The sequence below is a fragment of the Meleagris gallopavo genome, chromosome 2 (assembly GCF_905368555.1).
Source record: "Meleagris gallopavo chromosome 2, MGAL_WU_HG_1.1, whole genome shotgun sequence".
Classification (NCBI taxonomy): Eukaryota; Metazoa; Chordata; class Aves; order Galliformes; family Phasianidae; genus Meleagris; species Meleagris gallopavo.
This window is the reverse complement of record NC_139405.1, coordinates 60460494-60479891: the sequence shown is the minus strand read 5'-3', so window position 1 is coordinate 60479891 and position 19398 is coordinate 60460494. Positions and strand designations below refer to the sequence as shown.

Sequence of the window (19398 nt, the reverse complement as noted above, 5' to 3'; positions counted from 1 at the left end):
GCAAACATCAAAGCCTGTGTGTGCTGTGCTGTGTCTGGAAAGAGATAGTTTTACCTAAATCAGTGTAGACTAAATGATTTGAAGGAGCTGGGTGTCCTGGTGGACTACAGGTTGGCCATACGCCAGCAGCGTGCCCTGGTGTCCTAGAAGGCCGGTGGTATCCCGGGGTGCATTAAAAAGAGTGTAGCCATCAGGTCGAGAGAGGTGATTCTACCCTCCGTTCTGCCCTTGTGAGGCCAGAATACTGTGTCCAGCTCTAGGCTTCCTAGATGGAGATTTCATTTGTGTCAGTTTATTATTTTATTTTCATTTTTTTCCTACAGATTACAAGAAGAGTTGTACTGGATCAGTTTGAATAGCTGTTATTAGTTATTAATACATTATTAATTACCTGCTAGACTCCTCAATTATTTCTTCAGATTTTCAAGTCCAGGGTGGATTTGCTACAGACATCCAAGTGTTGCTACTTAATGTCACCTGCGTGACACCAACAACTTCTATTTGGGGAAACAATTGAGATTTGTAACTTATTAATTCTTGTGGACATCTGAAATGCTAAGATGTGCAATGGGAAGCAAGCCATACACCCACCTGTGGAAATGTGGGAATTTGCAGTGCTGGTTTCTGACACAGATCCTGGCTGAATGACAGGACATACAGAATGAGAGCCCTGGTCTTTTCAAAGCCATACCTTACTACTGCATTATCCTTATTTCTTTTCATTTATTCATATTTCTTTCTTCACTGTCTTCTGCCAGCTGTGTGACTGTCTCCTTGTCCCGACCCCAGATATGTCCACTGTTTTTGTTCAGGTGTGTAGAGAAGTTGCCGGTGCCTTATAGAGTAAGAAGTTTTGGGGGCAGAAGCATTGTCCTCCAGCACACAAAGATGTACAGAGGTGAGATGAGTTTCTAGGCACACTGAACACCCTTCATATCATTTAGCTGCTGCTTTTTTGGTTTCAGAAGGTATACATTCAGATGTCTCAGGAAAAGAATGAAATAGGAAATTGTCAGTGCTCTGGAAGAAACCAAAATAATCCTGGTGATTTCTAACATGCTGTTTAGGCATACAGAGCTACTTACTGTTCTGTTTGTTGAACAGAAGAAAATGTATATTAACAGTAACTTCTAAACTAGTGCCATTAAAACTGAAGCCTAATTACAGTAGATGATTTCTATACTGTGTCATTTGTCCATGTTTATAGAGCTTCCACATGAGAAGTGCAGATATTCAGCAGGAGTTCAAATCAGATATTCAGTAAGAACGCACAGCCAGGAGTTTTGAAGAGAAGGATGGTTACTTAGGCCTCCTTCATGTACAATGACTTGAGCTTGAAGATTTTCTGTCGCTGGAAACAAGTTTTTTTGGGGTATTCTTTCTTGAATGTTGAGAACAGACTTAAAATATCTCAAGTGTTAGAAATACTTATGAGTAAGTTGAAGTAACACAGGATATGAAAAACGTTTTTTTCCATCTGCAGCTGTGAAATTTCTTTTGCATGCAGTAGAATGCTCTTGCTTAGGCAAGTGGCTGGTAGAGGAAGGAGCTACAGCAGGGAATAGATGTGGCTTAAGCACGATTAATCTCCTGATGTTCTGTTGACATTTCTCTTTTTAACTTAATAAAAGCATAACTTTGGAAATATGGGGTTTTTTTTTTCCTTGTTTCACTATAGATAACACTCATGACACAAGTGATGTAGCTTAATAGTTTACAACATGAGATCAGAAATTAAATTAACCTCTCATATCTGTTCTGAGGTAGAACTTGCATATCTCTGTCTGGGAATGATGAAAATGTAGAAATTGATAAGCTGCATCCATTTTTTTTTTTTTAAAGATAAATTTCTCAAATGGGGGTTTCCAGTGTGGAAATTAGGCCTTCCAATATTCTTTCATACCTAGCACAAGCTAGGTACCTTCCTGACATTCAGAAATGTCTGACCAAAGGCAGAATTCTTCATTGCTAGTCCAAGCCTTGACAAAATCCCCCTATCCTGAATCTGAAGTCCTGGGAAGGCTCCCCTGATTTCAGTTCCATTTTATCTGAATAAGTAAAATTATTTGTGAAAAGACAGAAGCGAATGTGATGGGGTGCATCAAAGGTCATAGAATCATAGACTTATAGAATGCCTTGGGTTGGGAGGGACCTTAAAGATTCCACTGGTGTGGGCAGGGTTGCCACCCAGTAAATCTAAATTTCAAATAAAGACCCCAGAAATGGATGCCCCCATCCTGTGAGGAGAGCTAACCTGCAGGCTGGACCCAGGGCTTACTGGTGTGGTTGGCAGAGAGGTGAGGTGTGCTGTAATGGGTAGCAATTTCTCTTATGTTTCACAGCTAATTGCTGGTGGTTGCTCCATCTAAATCACAGGTAAATGAAAACCATAAATTCTCTCTTAGGAGGCATGTATCTGTCTTCAAATGGTTTCGAGGCTGTTCAACAAGCTTTGGGCAGTACTACAGCATGGACTGTTGGTGCCCTTATTCCTCACTGCTTCAGAAAAATGTTGTAGTTTTTGATGTTTTTCAAGTTTAAATAATAATAAAAAATTCAACAAAATCAATGTCAGCAACATCTATCACAGCGTAATGGCAAATCTGTTATGGAAGCCAAGCTCTGTCTTTGCTTTTTGCTCTTCTCTGAGACAAAGAAAGAGAAGGGGATAAAAGCTAGCTCATACTTCCAGGTGGTTGTATTGAGGTTTAGAAATTAGAACTAGCAGAACACAGCCTTCGATGTGGGTTCCAGGGAAGCAAATTAGAATTTGAAAGAGGAATAGAGGAGGTAGAATTTTTGACTTGTGTTGCTTGCTTGCTTCTTCTGCTGTTCTGCTTGTGTTTGCTTTTTATGGGCCAAATTTTTATCAGGCAAATGTCATTCCACTACAATCTTACACTAGTGCAGAAGGAAAGTATATTATCAAATATAGTGGTTTGCTGTTTGTAGTCATATAAATAAATGTTCAGCAAGCTACTTACTATAGTTGTTTATACAATGTATAGTTGTCTAACACTAGAGGAAACAAAAGAGCCAGAGAGTAGATGTAGTCATATAAAGATTGTATTTCCAAGAGAGCACTGGGAGTAAAAAGGAAACATCTAAAAGGCACGTATCATGTCTTTGAGGCTCATGTACATAAAGATAGTAATAAAGAAAAGCAGCTGGAACAGGGAGCACTGGTTTAGCATTTCTAAACTTGAAGGCTTCTACAGTGGTTCTGAGTCAGCTGCATAAGAGTGCAAGGTTTGTAATCTTGAAGTCAGCAAAAGCATATGGAGAGAAGGTAATGAAAATATTCATGAGATTTGTGACCCTTACAAAAATTTTTGTTGTATTTTTTTTTCTCTTAATGATGACCTTGGTTTTATAAATGAATGTGGAAGACAAATGAATCATCATTTTGGTGTGGCAAATACAGTGCAATATTCTGTTCTTTACTGTTTTTTTTTTGTAATGCCTGCATGGGAATGCCTTCCACGTTGACCTGCATGGTAAATCAGTTATTTATGACAAAACTCTTTCAGGTCAAAGGTAGACTGTTTCTATTCATTCCACTGCATAGTCTTTAAACTAAGGATTTTGGAATTGTGGCTTTTTATTTTTTTCTTATCGGCTGTTAGAGCTCAGGGGACTATGCTCAGCTTTCTCACTTGCTCTTACAACTTACTTGCATGTTTCTGATCTTCCCTTGCCACTTCCCTTTGCAAAATGTAACGGATATAATCAAAGTATGGTCTTTGATCGTAAGGATCATCCAGCATCAGTGGGTCTGTTCTTCAGTTGATTCCTATGCAGTTTGAAAACCATAATTTGGCCCTGTCATAGTTTAAAACTAAAATCATTAGTGGCCTTTGAATTTTGATTTTGGAACAAACATTTTACCTGTTGGGGTTTGGTACCCTGTTGGACAATAATGCCACCTGCTGAGAGAGAAGTCAGAAGTGCAGCAGCTGAATAGATTTAATTCCATGCTATGAAAGCAGATGTAAAGCACAGCTTCCTTGTGCATAATGGAACTCTGTGACTGCCTATGCTTATTCCTGAAGTGTTAGAGAGCACAAATACCTTGAACAACTTTCAGGAGTTATCTGTATTTCATGACAACTTGTTAGTTAAATACTGCCGAACTTAATTTGTAGGAGAAAACTACAAAGATGACTGCTTTTCACCGAATTGGCACTTTAATGAGCTGTATTAACACTCTGCTGCAAAGGCTTACATATCATCAATTCCCTTTATTTTTCTAGCTTCAAAACAGCATGCAGCTTGATTCTATCTCTGCTCCTCGTTTTGGTCATTGAACACACCTGTAAGAAGGAGGTCAACAGCACACTGAAGTTCAGGGCAACTAGATTTTTTTCCTATCTAAGCAAAGCAAACATCTGTGTCTTTTTATGATTTGACATTTCAGCTGTAGTATATGCAAAGTGATACAAGCGCTTATCTATCTTAACAGCTGCTACTTATATATGTCATGAATGCACACTTTATTTGTTACAAAGATTAGGACAGCCCTTGTGAAAATGAAGGGAGTAGTATAGAAGAAGTTATAGCTTTTTTCTAAGTGATCTTCTAATGATTTAAGAAGTTATTCCTGGAGCTGACCAGCTCTCTGGGAATGAGTTGTGGGAGCATTTTTGTAAGCTATTTTTGTGTATCATCCCAAAAACTTATGAGCATGTAACTTGCTCTGGTGGATCAAAGGGGGGACTTCAGTAAGCTTAGTGAAGGATGTCTCATTACCCACTTCGACTGACCCAGTGTCTACTCACAGTATTTTTGCACTCGTCTCCAGGGTGCTGTGAGAATTTCAAGCAAATTTGTTACTAGCATTATGACAGCTAGATATACAGCTATGATCAGTCAGTGGCATTGGCAAATTCAGTTGCTGTCCTGTTCTGAAATCGTGCCTAATGAAAGAGGGGCACTGTCACACAATAAATGTTTACACCTGAGACTTACATGAAAAATAAAACATAGATGAACGGAAGATGACAGAGATGGTAGTTTCTGTTCAAATGGCTTCCTTTTTTGAAGGAAAATTACAAAGTGGTAGGCTGTCAGAAAGCAGTGATATTTAGGGATATAATCAAATAGACAAAACCAAGACTATCTTGCTGAGGCTGGCTGAAGTTTGTGCATGGGTCTTTGTGTTGGAATTATTTTCATCCACCTTTAGTAATGTGTCTGCTAGAATAATGACAGGCAGCAGGCTGTTGAAAACAGCTATAGCTGGAAACTGCTAGAGTGGAGGGGGGGGGGAGGGGAAAACAAACAAAAACAATGTAGAGATATCAGCAACTTTGCTAATGCTTTGGCTGCTGGATATTTCTGGGATGCATATGGCAGAAATTTGTCCTGCAAGCTGAATGCAGAAATCGTTGTCTTAAAGATCATATTCTTCAGGAATTTTTACTCAGAGAGAGGAACACATTTCTAATGAAAAATAAAAGTAAGTAACAAGCTGGGAAAGAAAGGGAAAAGAAGCTGAGGAAATTTCTGTTTAATTAGCACTTGGAAAGACTGATATCTTGGGAAGGTGAAGAGGCATTATAGTGGGAATATTTATGCGTTGTTTCAGCTACCAGAATATGGCTGTATGCTCAAGGGAAAAAAATGCGAGATATCATTTACATGCTGCACTTTGTTGCTTGCCATGCTGTTTGGCACAGAACCACTGCTCTTTTACCATTGACCTTTTTTATTTTCTACCACTTTTTAAAATTGATATATAAAAAAATAAGGGTTGAATGGAGGAAGTAGAAAATTATAATGTACAATTTCCATTTTTGTTGGAAGAGAACATTTTCATGGTAGTCATAAAGAAACTTCCACCTGCAGTTTTCCAGGAGTCTATTTCTTTAAAAAGATGTTTTCAAGATTGATTGGTATCAGGTGTGCAGTGCCATGTGATTTAGGCGTTACTATGGTGATAACTCTTTTTAGAGAGGATGTCAGGGACCATAATTGCACTTAAAAAATCCTGTGTGCAGTATGATAACCTGCACGGAAATAAGCTGTAGCCTCACTCAGATTTAGGTCTATCTGTGTGACTGAGTCACAACTGCAAGCCACCAAAGATTATAGACTGTTTTTTTGGGAGATTGCTCTCCCTCTCATTTTCTGTGTGACAAATAGGCAGGATCAGCTCTACCAGCTGAAAAGATGAGATCATTCTGAGCAGAATCCCTCCCCATCCAGTTTTGAGTCTGTGGCTTTCTCTGTGTCTCAGCCTAGCAGATCCAGCCTGTAGGTGCTCTGGTGATGTCCATAGTCCTTCAGTTATGTCCACCTTGTGCTAGGGCCTATGAATAAAGGGTTTTATCTTCCTTCCACACTACTATCTCCCTGATTGCACAGTGGACGGTGCTAAGCCTGGACCTCTTCCTCAGCCTTCAACAAATCTCTGACTGGTGATTAAAATAAAATTTCCTGAAGTTGAACTTACTCTTCAAAATGCTCCTTGCTCATCCTTTGTATGTCTTAGGTCCTAGCATTGCAGCCATGCATTTGCTTTTTTCACAGTGCGGCCAGCAGTAGTGATGCACTTGTTCACAAACTTCTAACTTGCGCCCCTAGCCCTGCAACTGTCCCTGTCTGTAGAGTGCCTATGCTCAGTTTCCATAGCCTGTACGATCCTGGATTTCTGCTTCAAGCCAAATAATATATAGTTCACTTGCAGAGTAATAAACTCACAAAGCTTATTAGATTGAATTCTGTGTCAGTAAGATGGAAGGAAAAAAGGCAGGTTGATAAAGAGTGAGGAAACCGTGACCTGGGTTCAATGCCAAGAGGCTTGGGCTGAAGAAGCAGTGGGGTCAGGGGTTTCTGTGCTGTTCTGTCCCAGCTCCTTCACCCCAGCTATTGTTGCTCAGCAGCAGCAAGGAGCTTCAGTCTCACCTCCTGTCATTGTGCATTAACAGGATGGTATGAGTAACAAGGTGAATCCTGTTTTTTTTGTGCCTTAGCCCTTTTGGTCTTCTCAGAGGATTTGAGCTCTGGGCCATGGCTGCGTGTATGTCAGCTTACCAGACTGCTACAGGCTTTCAAACACAGGGAATGAACTACTGTTAGTAAATCATATTTCCTTGGAGTTTGTTAATGACAGAAACTTCTGATGAAAGCTTGCAGATTGCTACAGTTTTAGTAGAGCTTGATCCTTTAAGTCATTAAGTAGCTTCGGCTCTCCCCAATACCTGTAGAACTCAAAAATACTCAGGACTTTTCAGAATTAAGAATATAAAGTTGCATATTTGGACCTGTTGTCCCTTGGTGGTCTTAAGCTTGTGACTGCTATTTTGAAAGACGAAACTTGAAAATATGAGCAAATGAGCAATTATGGCCCCAGCTGAACAGAATGCTTATGTGTGTGCTTTTAAGCATGCAATTACAAAAATTAAACACGACTGAATGCTGTAATCTACTGGAGCTATGCATTACAATGATGCACAGAGCCACAACTTTAGAGTAAAGGTGGATCTGTAGCTCAGTTCATTGGTTTGACATTATCCTCTATTGTATTTGAGTTTTCTTTTGCTATATAATAAGTGGACTCTAATACAATAAGTAAACGGAATTTAGTAAAATAGCTAAAGGTGGGTGAATTCAGCACTGCCATGTCCCTACTATTTTAAGAATGTGCCCATCAGCCATTCTTTTAGAAGCCAGAATTACTACCGGGTTAAATTCTTTGATTTAATTTTCTCATTGACTTTTAATGATATTTATCAACTAATTTGATTTAAACAGTCCTTAATACAAGCACCAAGCAGTTTGAAAAATGAAGTCTCAAAAGCAAATAAAGAGCAAAAGAAGTCAGACTTGGTAGAGCACAGAGTACAGGCACCAATATGGAGATGGTTGAAATCCAAGGGGATGATAAACAACAACATCTGTCCTTTCAAAGACCATGTTTGTTAATAAAGTTATAAATAAACATGGTAATTGGCTGCTTTGCATCTAGCTGTATAAATGAGACTGGAAAATGCCAGCCAAAGTTACTATGGACCACAGAGTCAAATGCTGAATTGTTTGGCATAAAAGTGAGAGCTTTCACAGTTCTTTTTCTTATTTGAAAAAACAGTGACGCAGGATGTTACTTAATTTACTGATTATTGCCTTAGTCTTTTCATTTTTGCTTCAGTTTCCCTGATTTCTTGCTTCTCTCTGGGAAAGGCTTTCAATTCTGATTTTGCTGCATTCCCCTATGTAATAGAAACACACAACAGAAAACCATCTGGAAACCAGTATCGGTGCCAGCCCCATTCAGAATAACTGAGCTGATTTTTTGATGCCTGATTTGGATATCACATGCTCTGCCTGACAGGAAATCTGGTGCTATGCCAGTTTCACAAAGATGGAGGCTTTTAGAATGCAAAGCAATGTGGATTCAGTTGAAAGCTCTCCATCTTTTGGGCACCTCTCTGGGTGAGCGGCTCAGTCTGAAAACTCTCAGTAACTGTGATGGTCTTCTTAATCCTGCTTTGTTCATTGCCTGCCATGAACTAAATGTTACTTGGGAGAGTGTGCTGGCAACAAGGAAGGTGTAATGAGATACTGAGTTGCATTTGTTAGACCATGTCTGGAAGAATGTGACTCACTTTGCCCCTGCCTTACAAGAAGGATGTTGATAACTGGAGCAGGAGACCATGAGGTAAGTCAGGGAAAAAACACTTGCAGTGTGAATAGAGGCTGAAGGTTTGGGGCTTTTACAGCCTGGAAAAGACTCCGGGGGGAACTGAGTGTGGCCTTCCCTTTCCTACAAAGGATTAATGAGAAAATGGAGTTAGGTTCTTTATAGTGTTGCACAACAGAGAGGACATAAGACTGTTTTCAAACTAGAACATGGCAGATTCTGACTTGAGGTAAAAAAAAAGCTTTTTTGCCATGAGAACAGTTAAGTCCTGGCAGATATTGCTCAGAAAGCTTGTGGAGTCTCTGTCCTTGGAGGCATTCAAAACCCAAATTTTTGGACAAATCCCTGAGCAACTTGGTTTTTATAGTAGAGCCTGCTTTGATCAGGAGGTTGGAATAGATGTGATCCCTTCCAACTTGAATTTTTCTTTAATATATATCACCAAGTTTTCAGCCTTACTTTATTCTGTTTTCAGCTTTACTTTATCCTTTGCTTCTGGCTCTGTCTCAGATATCTCCTGGCTGCATGTACTGTCCCATTCTGAGACCTGTGAGTAATCCAAGATATCGCTGCTGTTCACTGTCAAGTGAGCCTTGACATGACAGAAAGTATGTTGGTTTTGAGGTGTTGGCAGACTGTTAATTTGAGACAACCCTACCTTGTCTTCATAAAAGAGGTGATTAACTGGGATTAGTAGGCAACTGTCCAAACAGGAAGTATCTTTGTTTTCCTTCCATGCTGCCAGAAATGCATTCCAACAAATACCTAGATGAGTTGATATAAGAAAAATAGAAAAAAAAAAAAATTTATTTCTGCTTTTACAAATTAAGAAATAATATTTCTTTCAAGTGTTCTAACATCAAATAAGTTCAAAGAATTTGTGTTCAGAGTCCAAAATTAAATGGAAGAATTTCTGAGAGTAGAAGCAGGAAGCAGGAAATGAGCCAAAGACACTGTCTATATGTTCATTTAGACAAAAAGACAGATGTTTGAGGCCCATACAACAGTCATGGGCAGGGGAATGAGTGACTTTCTGCACTAGTGAAGTGCAGAATGTCTTCAACTGGCTCTGTACCAGAGTTCAAACATATGCCACTCTATCCTTGCTTCCTTTTAACTCTGCTTAGTAAGAAGATGGCTTTGACCAGAAGAGTAAATTATTAATTTCCACCTGTTTGCCATATCAATTTACTCTCATCTGAATAGCAAAACTTGTTCTGTTAGCCTGTTCTCAATGTGAAATAAATGGTTGCTCTTTTTTTCCCCCCACAGGAGATTGACATTTTAGGATATTCCTAAATTTATTTCTGTTTAGTATTCAGAATAATGTACAAGCAGCCTCTGAAAAACCACCAGAGTTTGCTTCCCCTGAGGTATTTCTTTATGTCTCCTTCACTCCATCTATTTGTAAAATCTTCAGCAAAGTCAATTAGAATCTCTTGTTTTGATTTAATTAGGCTTTCGATTGTCCCAGAAGTGGTGACTCTAATTCATTTTCATATGCAGATCCCTTTTAGAAGACTGGGCAGGATGAAGTTGAACTATTTTATTTTTCCTAATGTTAATGCTCCCTTTCCCCCCTTCAGCAGAACATTAGAAAAACTCAAAAAGATCATGCTTTTCTTCAGGAACAAAGTTAGAAATAAAGTTAGGAAAATTGCAGAATTTATTTTCTTTCCTAAAATTAGAGGACTCTCAGGTCTTACTTCTAATGTCGATTAATGATATATGATGCTTCTAAAATTGTGATGAAGTGGAACACTTTCTCTTTGGACCACTCCTGAATCTTTAATAATGCATCTTCTGGGGACTGAAATTTGTTAGTGGCTGACAGTGAGTGTTCTCCTAGCAGTTGCTAAGAGTTCACTGACTTCAAATTCAGTCATTAACTTGAGATGTAACGGAGAATATCTCTCTACAAAGGCAAATGCAACTTGAATGTCTGGAGATTGAACTCATAGTAGGAGAAACACAGCTGATGTAGAGGTGACACTCAGAAATTCCAAACCAAATACCTTATTGTCTTTGATTCATTTTATGTGTATTAAAGACCAGTTTTTCTCAAGCACAGTGCATTCGACAACTTATGCTGACCTCCTTTACTGGTTTTTTCAGGACTCTAACTCCAACATTTTGGACAAATTCATGCATGCAAAGCATTTAAACTTCACTAAGACTAGCAAGATGAAAATGTTTATTTTCTTGTGAGTTTTGTTGCCCTAGAAATGTCTAGAAGTTCTTTCAGAGCAAATAATCACTGATTGAGTATGGTACTTGCAATTAATACATGTAATAGAAAATCTTTTAATTCTTCAGTTGACTCTTCAGTTTTCTCTTAATCCTGTTCCTTTCCTTGTTGATGTGATAACTCCTTACTACCATGGACAAATTCTAACACACAGAGAGAGAAGGAGAATGAGATAAGGCAAACTATTAGTTATGGTGAGCCAAGAGAGCATGAGTCAACAGAGGAAATTGTAACTGTCCTATAATCAGATTAGCAGGTCTGTTTTGTGATTCATCTCATTTACTTTCAGTTACAAAAAAAGGTAGATCTTTTGCAAGTGTTACTTCTAGCACAGCATCTTGTTGGGATGTTTTCTTTATCAGTATTTTGCCAATGTAATACTGGCAATGCAAAAAAAAAATTGTTTCAGAGAAATCATTAGCAGTCCCTTGGAACATGATCAATGTTTTCAGTGTCAAGTCTAACTTAAATAAACAGACAGTGTTTTTAATTTAATTTTGTTTTCATTTTACTCATGTTTGCTTTAACCTCCTCCTAACAGCTCAGCGCTGTGGACATTTTTATTTGCGTTTTTGGGAGCTAATTAGAGAAGAAGACAGGCAAGAACTCATGATTTAGAGGGGCAAAATAAGTACAGTCATTAACAGCTTTAGTGGAAAACGTGGGAGTTTTGAACCTTGTACTGACACCAAAGGCTCTTTCTTCTGCTGTAAGAACTAGTCACTGCACAGATCATAGAAAAAGTTTAGTTTTCAAGCATAATATTTTCCCTCTGTTTCAAGTGATGGCCTGACATGCCAATCCTGACCTCAACTTCTGTGGCATACCTCTTTTTTTTCTTATAAAGAAGACATTGTTACTTATAATTAAATAAATAAAGTAATATATTAGAATATTAGTCACTAAAGTGTGAAGATTGTAGCAAAAGTTAATTGACGTTGAAAGGAACTGAATTTCACTTAGAAATACTTCTACTGTCTTATGCACATTGGAAGGTACTGTTGATCTTTTCCCTAGTGATCAAAGCATTCACCTAGGAGACAGAAGCTCAAGGCAGTTTTCCTTAAAAACTCTTAAGTATGCTCTTCTGGGCACATTTTCAAAAAGAGGATTGAGCCCTGTGTCAATGGTTTACGGGCTGGTTCGGCCCAGTTCCGTGACTAGCGGGGCGAAGGGATTTCGCAAAATCCATGCCTCCGGAAAAAGGGAACAGAGGACCCCAAAATGATTAAAAACAGCGGCAACGATCTGAGGAGAAACAAACTAATTTATAAGTATAGTATCGGAATGCAAGATAACACACCATAATACAATATAATTAGAATTGAAGCTAATAACTCAAATATAATGAGAGAGAGTGTCCGAAAGGTGGATAGGCCTCACCATAACACTGAGATGAGATGCACAGTCTGATTGAGCAGCAGGGAGACGGGGAGAGAGCCGACGAAGAAGAGTGGATGAAAAAGAGCGTATCAGGTGACCTTGCCAGGAGTTATATCTCTCTGTGACCGCAAAGTCCCCTGGGGAATGTAGTTCTTCTTCTCTTCTGGACAGGTACCCAGAACTTGAGCATTAACAGTTAAACTCCCAATGTCCCACATGATGTTATGATGTGGAATACTGAAAACCAAAAATCGCAAAACCATGACACCCTGCTTGGTGATCTGAAGGGGTCATAGAATTGTTTGAGTTGAAAGGGACTGTTAAGGGTCAGCTAAGTCCAACTCCCCTGCAGTGAACAGGGACACTGACACCTAGATCAGGTTGCTCAGGGCCCCATCCAGCCTGACCTTGAACATCTCCAGGGAAGGGGCATGTACTACGTATCTGGGCAAGTGTTCCAGCACTTCATCACTCTCACTGTAAAAAATTTTTTTCTATATCCAGTCTAAATCTCCCCTCTTTTAGTTTGAAATAATTTCCCCTTGTCCTATCACCACAGACCCTGCTAAGGAATCTGCCTCCCTCCTTCTTATAACCCTTTTTTAGATACTGAAAGGCCACTGCCAGATCTCCCGAGTGCCTTCTCTTCTCCAGGTTGAACAGCCTCAGCTCTCTCAACCTATTCTCAATAGGGAGATGAGTCATTGCAGAGGTGATTATTTCTTCATCTGATTAACTTGCCGGTGAGTAAATGGAAGTACTTCTTCAGCAAAGCCAAGTCTGCAGTGGCTAGGATACTTAGGCATGCCTTTCTCCCTGGTATTATCTATTGACTAGTTTCAGGTGACTCTCCTTTTATACGTGATATCTATAGATTGAAGCAGTTTTCTGAAGCATCTATCTAATTGGTACTTTGGCATCTACTTGCACGATTTGGATTCTTTGTACCTTGCAGGGCTGGTACCTCAAGTGAAAGTATAGTGGCACCCATCTTAAGTGCACACACTGAAAAAGGAGGAAGAATCTAGACCCAGATGTTGTGAAGAACTGTAGTTTGTAGAACAAGAAATGGGGCATGATAAGGTCCAGGGACAGTATTGGCCTTCATAGTGACAACCCACAAAAAGCTTCATTTTGTATATGGCTAATATGTAAATTATTCAATTAATACAACTTACTCCATCTTCACTCACTTCAGAGAGTTTTTTTTTCTCATCAGCTGTAGTATGAGCCTGAATAGTTCCATATCCAGTCAAATTTAGAGAAGTTTCTTTTCATCCATAGTCACGTTACTTTAATGTCCATTGCAACAGCATTAGGTGGAAAAATAACTTAGATGACATATGTCCTCAGACATCAATGTAGAAACTGTATGTCCACATAATAAAAATAAATGCTAAATAACCTGAAATGGCCTTTGTATGCATAGGTGAGCATTTGATTTATAAAACTAAGAGCATTCTGGACATAAATAACATATCTCATGCTCTAGGTTTAAGTTATTTAAAGATTTTATAAAGAATAGCTTGGTTGATGTGTAGTCAGTAGTTCAGACTTAACTGAGCTGAAGCGTACTGAGCATAAGTTGGGAAAACTTTGTAAACTTTCTTCATTTGTTTAAAAAATAATAAATAAACTTCTTACTGTAGAAAAAGTCAGCATGGAAAAGTCTGAGCAGTATAATTTGGAAAATAAATTTCTTGAAATGGAAATGCAAAATTCTTTCTTAATAAATGATGATAGGCCAGAATAGACTTTCCACAGCCCAAACATCTTGTGTGGGAGGCTGTAATTACTCTGAGCACTGCAAGACCAATGAAGTTTATCCAAGTTTACAGCAAATAATCTGTCATTACATATGTAATGAGTGAACTTTAATTAGAGCATCCTGCTACTTGTAAGGAAACTATTAGGTGAAGAATAGCTTATCTCACACCAAGCCACTTGCCAAAAGTATTGTTGCTGAGTCACAGTTTCAAAAGCTCCAACTACACTCATCTGTCCTTCAGATGGTGAAAACTCCGGAGAGCTTCGAAGGTGTAGAATATATATGCTTCTGAACTTCAGAATAGAAAAGAGAGAACCCATCGACAGACTTTTAATGTATGCATGTTGTTTTCTTCCTCCCTCAGAACTTAGGTAACTACAAAACAGCTAAAATCAACAAACAAAATGTCAAATCAGAAAGGGCATGTATGCAAAAAAAGCATTTCAGGCTGAGGGTGTGGCTTGGAGCACTGACTGTGCCCACTGCCTGTTCAGTAATACAGCAACTGAGGTAAAAACATGATTTTCAGTATTCGGGAAGGAAAAAGATTTGGAATGAAAGAATGTTTTACCATCAAATCCTGTTTCTTAAGTAGAACTCGATTGTTACTTTGACTTAAATTTGTGTTTGTAAAATCAACAAAGTAAATCTTGTATGTGACCAGGGATGGTTATGTTACTGAGGTTTTCTGGGTTATGTTAATTGAGCAAAGCCAATATGATAGGCATAATTGACAAACACAAGAACAAAACTAATTTAAAAGGTGCTAAAGGCTGCAGGGAAGGCTGCAATTTTTCATGTAAATGTTTGCTTATTTATGGTAGCAATTACTGTTACAAAAATATTGAGGTGGAGCTCAAGAAGTGATACAACTGATTCTGCATCATTTTGAAATACAGTAATCTCCATAATAAACTCATATCTACTTCAAAATGCTGATCCTTATACTACTATTCTAGAAACTTTCTGGACAGCTGTTTTTTATAACTAGTACTTTTGGGAGGTCAGGGGTTTGTACTGTGTTTGTACAGAGCTTCAAGAATTAATATCGACTAAGGTGATAAAGTGCAAAAAAGGAATGTAAATCTATGCAAACTGATTTCTATTTTTGCTAACTTACTTCATGATTCCACTGACATCTACTCAAATATCCCGTTTTATATAAGCTTTTTTCCCTTTAGTAACTAAATAATTGGCTGATGTGAACATTTTGTGGGATGACCCTGCTCTCAGCTGCCCTGATGTATGAGGGCTGCTCCAAAAGAAATGCCTTCTATTTTATTTTGTTGGCCCACAACATCAGGGGCAGATGTTGGTGCCCTGACAGTGGAGGTTGAATCTTCCCATCAGTACTCCATTACATCTTGCTGCCATGTGACAGATAGCAGCAGAGGGGCAGCCTAACAAAATGGTATCTGAGATGGAAGTTTGTATGGAGCAAAGGTGTGTCACTGAATTTCTCCATGTGGAAAAAATGGCACCTGTTGATATTCATGGACACTTGCTGAGCACTGGAGACCAAGTGTGGATGTGAGCACAGTGAGGTGGTGGGTAGTACGTTTCAGCAGTGATGACAGTGGCAGTGAATCACCTCCTCTTGTGCAGATATTTATGAGCGCGGCAGGCAAGCTCTTCTTCATCACTGGTGAAAATGCATAGCTAAAAGTGGTGACTGTGTTGAAAACCAGTGTTTTGTAGGTGAGAATTTGCTCTATCAAATAGTGTTATTGTGCTCTTTGTATCTGCTGTCGCTTCCATAAAAATAAATAGGAGGTTTTACTTTCAGAGTGATCTACATAGATCTGGAGGAATGTAATCCCAGTGGCATTGCCCCAGATTTTCAGCAGTAGTTTAATTCGACTTGGGTCCTGTGTCAGAAGAAGTCTACCCAGCAGTAAATAAAACCCCATCTTCCCTTCGGTTTCCCAGCTGTAGGTATCTGACCCTTGGAAAATGTCTTTGTGTAAGTGGTTATTTCTTTGATTGAGAAGTTCATTTTTCCTCAGTGTTCCTTTTCTTGTTTTTCCTTGTTGATGGACTCTGCATACAAGAGCCTTTTTTATTATTTGTATAGCTTCAAGTTGTTTCAGCCTTTCAGATTTTTAAAAGCAGGGAGGCTTTTCCATTGTCAGTCTGCTTCTCTGGTAGATGTGTACTGGCAGGGTATTTTTGAGGACATGCTGGAAGCCAAGCTACCCTTGCCTGTCTGGATGTTCCCTGCTGTGATTGCTCACAGCTCCACCAATAGCTTTCTCCTCTAGCTAGCCCATCCTCAAGAACAATCATTGTGGGGGCTGAAGGCATGCCTGAACCATGAACTTTAATGTACTTGGCATTTTAGTTGACAAGACTGGCCAGCTGATTCTCTTCTCTGAGGCCAGTTGATTCTCCACACAAATCTGCTGATAGCTAATACAAAATGAAGCAATGTGGTTATTTCCAGGTAGCTTTTTTTGACTGCTGTGACACAGTGTGTAGATGCTGAAATATCTGTTGTAGTAGACATTTGCCGCAAGTTGGGTGGAAAAGTATTGTTTATCTCATAAGTGTGAAAGCAATTTTTATGCTGCAGTGTCGTCTTGACTGGCTATTGACATCTTCTGAATTATCACTTCTGCTAGTGGGATGCCATTGAATAGACACAGCTTGCTTTCTTATGTAGCATCTAGGCAGTAATTACTACCTTCGGAGTGAATGCAGCAGCACAGCTTGTGCAGAGAATTTCACTCTTTTACCAGAGGATGGAGAATTCATTCTAAGACACTGTTGTTAAGGATTGAGTGTAGAAAGTTGATTTTTCTACCATAAATCCTCTAAATGCAAATGTGGAAGATTTAAAGGCTTCCTGCAAGGCATATGATCCTTCTGTATGTGGATGTATTCTTTACTTATTTGAAAGGTGTTCAAGTTTTCTTTCCCCCTTGGAAATAATTCAGCTTGCCTTTGGAAAGCTGCAGTCAGTTCAAAGTCAGACACTGAGATCATGTTTTAGTTGTTCCTGTCATACTCAATAACCCCTTTTTGCTATCCTATGAGCTCTCATTTTGCTGTCCTTATGCTCTCATCTGCTATACTGTCGCTTACATTCTCTACCTCTTGTAGGCAGGATTTAATAAAAACAACAACAAACAAAATCAAAACAAACAAAACAAGCAAACAAGCGTAAAAAACCCCAATAACAATTATTTTATGAGATTTCATAAATGTCCACCATTTCTAATGAGCTTTAGTTAACGAGCTGTGCATGTCCCTGTGTTGCTGCTAACAAATTAGGCAAACAGAAAAGGAACTCTTAAACGTAAAAGTTCATAGCCTTGCTGACGTTTTCCTTCTTGCTTAGCTTTTACATAAACGCAACAAAGATTTCTTTGTCTTTGTAGGCCTTCCATTTAAACACTAGAGTAAGTATGTATCTATCTGGAATAATGAATGTGGTTAGATTAAAAAAAAAAAAAAGTCTCTAGATTTATGTCCACATTTTGTTCTTTGCCTGTGAGTGTCAGTGCTTTACAGAGTTCTCTCTTGACAAGTGCAGAAGTATGTTCAATTTTATTGTGGGTGCATTTCTTCCTGCTTCAGAGAGAGAGTGATTAATCAGGCAGAGCTGGGGAAAGCCTCTGTTTATGTGGCCTTTCACACGCAGACTGTCAGGGCTGTCCAATTGAGAGACTTGTATCACTGCCAGATTTTTGGAGTGCCTCATAGCCAGGAGAAGCCTGAGATTGGGCATTGACCATAAGTAACTCTGAGCTGAACAATGAATGCTGCGTGACTTGGACCTCCCCTGTCGGTTCCCCACACAGTTCTTATGAATTCCAGAGACTTAAAAGTTTGGGATGACTGTTACAGTTTTCAAGGCAGGAACAATTCCTGCCTCTTTTTTTTTTCTTCTTCTTAATCCCTCAAAATGAATGAGCAAGTCTTCTGTGGAGTGATATCTGCAGAGATTTCTTTTTTATCAGCTTTCTCCTAAACCTCTGTTTTGCTGAACAAATCCATAGTGTTTTGATTGATATTACAAGGAACAGAATATTAGTGATGATTTCAAAATGAGTGCAGCAAAGAGGACTATTCAGTGAAATCTACAACTAAGAAAAATATGAATTTCTTCTTCTTTTTCTTCTTCTTCTTCTTCTTCTTTTAAAGAAAAACTCATGAATAAAATAAAAATAAAATTTGTAACAGCTTACCTTAAAGTGGCCCGTACAAATGTGGCAAAGAAAATCAAAGAAAAACGTGTCCCGTGGTCCCTGTGGCTTTCTGTATCTCTTCCAGAACAGGTGGTCATCTGAGAACAAACATTGGACTGAAATCACATCATCTGCAGTTCTCCACTCAGAGTCACTTGAAAGTTTAGAGCTCTACTCATCTCCAGTGTTGACTGGAGTTAGAAAAACAGAATCCACTGTCTCTAAGGATATACATTGAGCAGGAAAACATAGCAAGCATCCTTCTTATTTTTGTCTTTTCAAAAATGCAAGACTTAATGGAGAAGTAAATGTCAGGAGGCAAAATAAGAAGTAAATGTTTGGAGCGCTAAAACAACATTAAACAGAGCCCCAGTTATACTAACACAGTTATTATAACATCTAGGGTTTTGTTTTGAAAATCAAAATTCTGTGTTTTTGCAAACAAAACTCCCCTGAATCTTTCATCAAGCAGTGCAATTTAGTCACTGTGTTTCTGGGGAAAAATTCATCTTTTTAGAGTGCATCCTCCATGACTGTGTTTGTGTTGGTTTAAATCTGTCTGAAAAAAATAAATTTTGCTCACTTCACTTTTTCTCTCCCTGCCTGCTTAGTAAGACAAAATTGGGGAAAATTCAATTCTGAGGGATTTGCTTGGAAAAAAAATTAAAAATTAATTTACACTGCCAGGTATCATGCTGTAATATGATTAGGCTGACAAAGATAAAACAAAGGAAATGTTTAGAGCATGTAGAAATTTTAGAAAAGGTCATTAGCTTACGTGGATGGGAAATATTTTGTTTCTGAGCATTCAGCAGTTCCTGATCCAACACATGTTACATGCACATGCACGTAGGCCAATTGCTGTGGACGCTGCAAAATCTTCCTAGTAGCTTATGATGGCGGTATTCCAGTTTGACGTAAAGCCTTAGGGCTACAAAATGTCAGTGCTGAAGAGTAATCCATTGCCAACTGGAAACTGGTTCTCTCAGGCACTCATTGTTCAACTTTCCGACTGATCACAGACATTGTGCTTGCTGTTTAACTCCCTCCCTCTTGGTAGGAAATCCTACCCAATTCTTCTCTGAAGAAAAACTGAGTGAAAAAATCTTTCTCAGACTGGTCTTGTTTGTTCCTTTTTCTGTTGTTAGTGGGAAAAGATCTTTCGTCT

General features: G+C 38.8%; 1 protein-coding gene across 3 annotated transcripts in view; it reads left to right on the top strand.

The window, feature by feature from the left end:
- PKIB (cAMP-dependent protein kinase inhibitor beta) overlaps positions 1-19398 on the top strand; it is a 53325-nt gene that overhangs the window by 16067 nt on the left and 17860 nt on the right. Inside the window, exon 1 of one of the 3 annotated variants that reach the window (XM_085217389.1) lies at positions 8509-8659. The exons of 1 other annotated variant lie outside the window; for it this stretch is intronic. The gene's annotated coding sequence lies outside the window, so the exon portion shown is untranslated. Of the gene's footprint in view, positions 1-8508; positions 8660-12907; positions 13016-19398 lie in introns of those variants that run through there. One more of the 3 variants, XM_085217390.1, reaches the window with a different exon arrangement.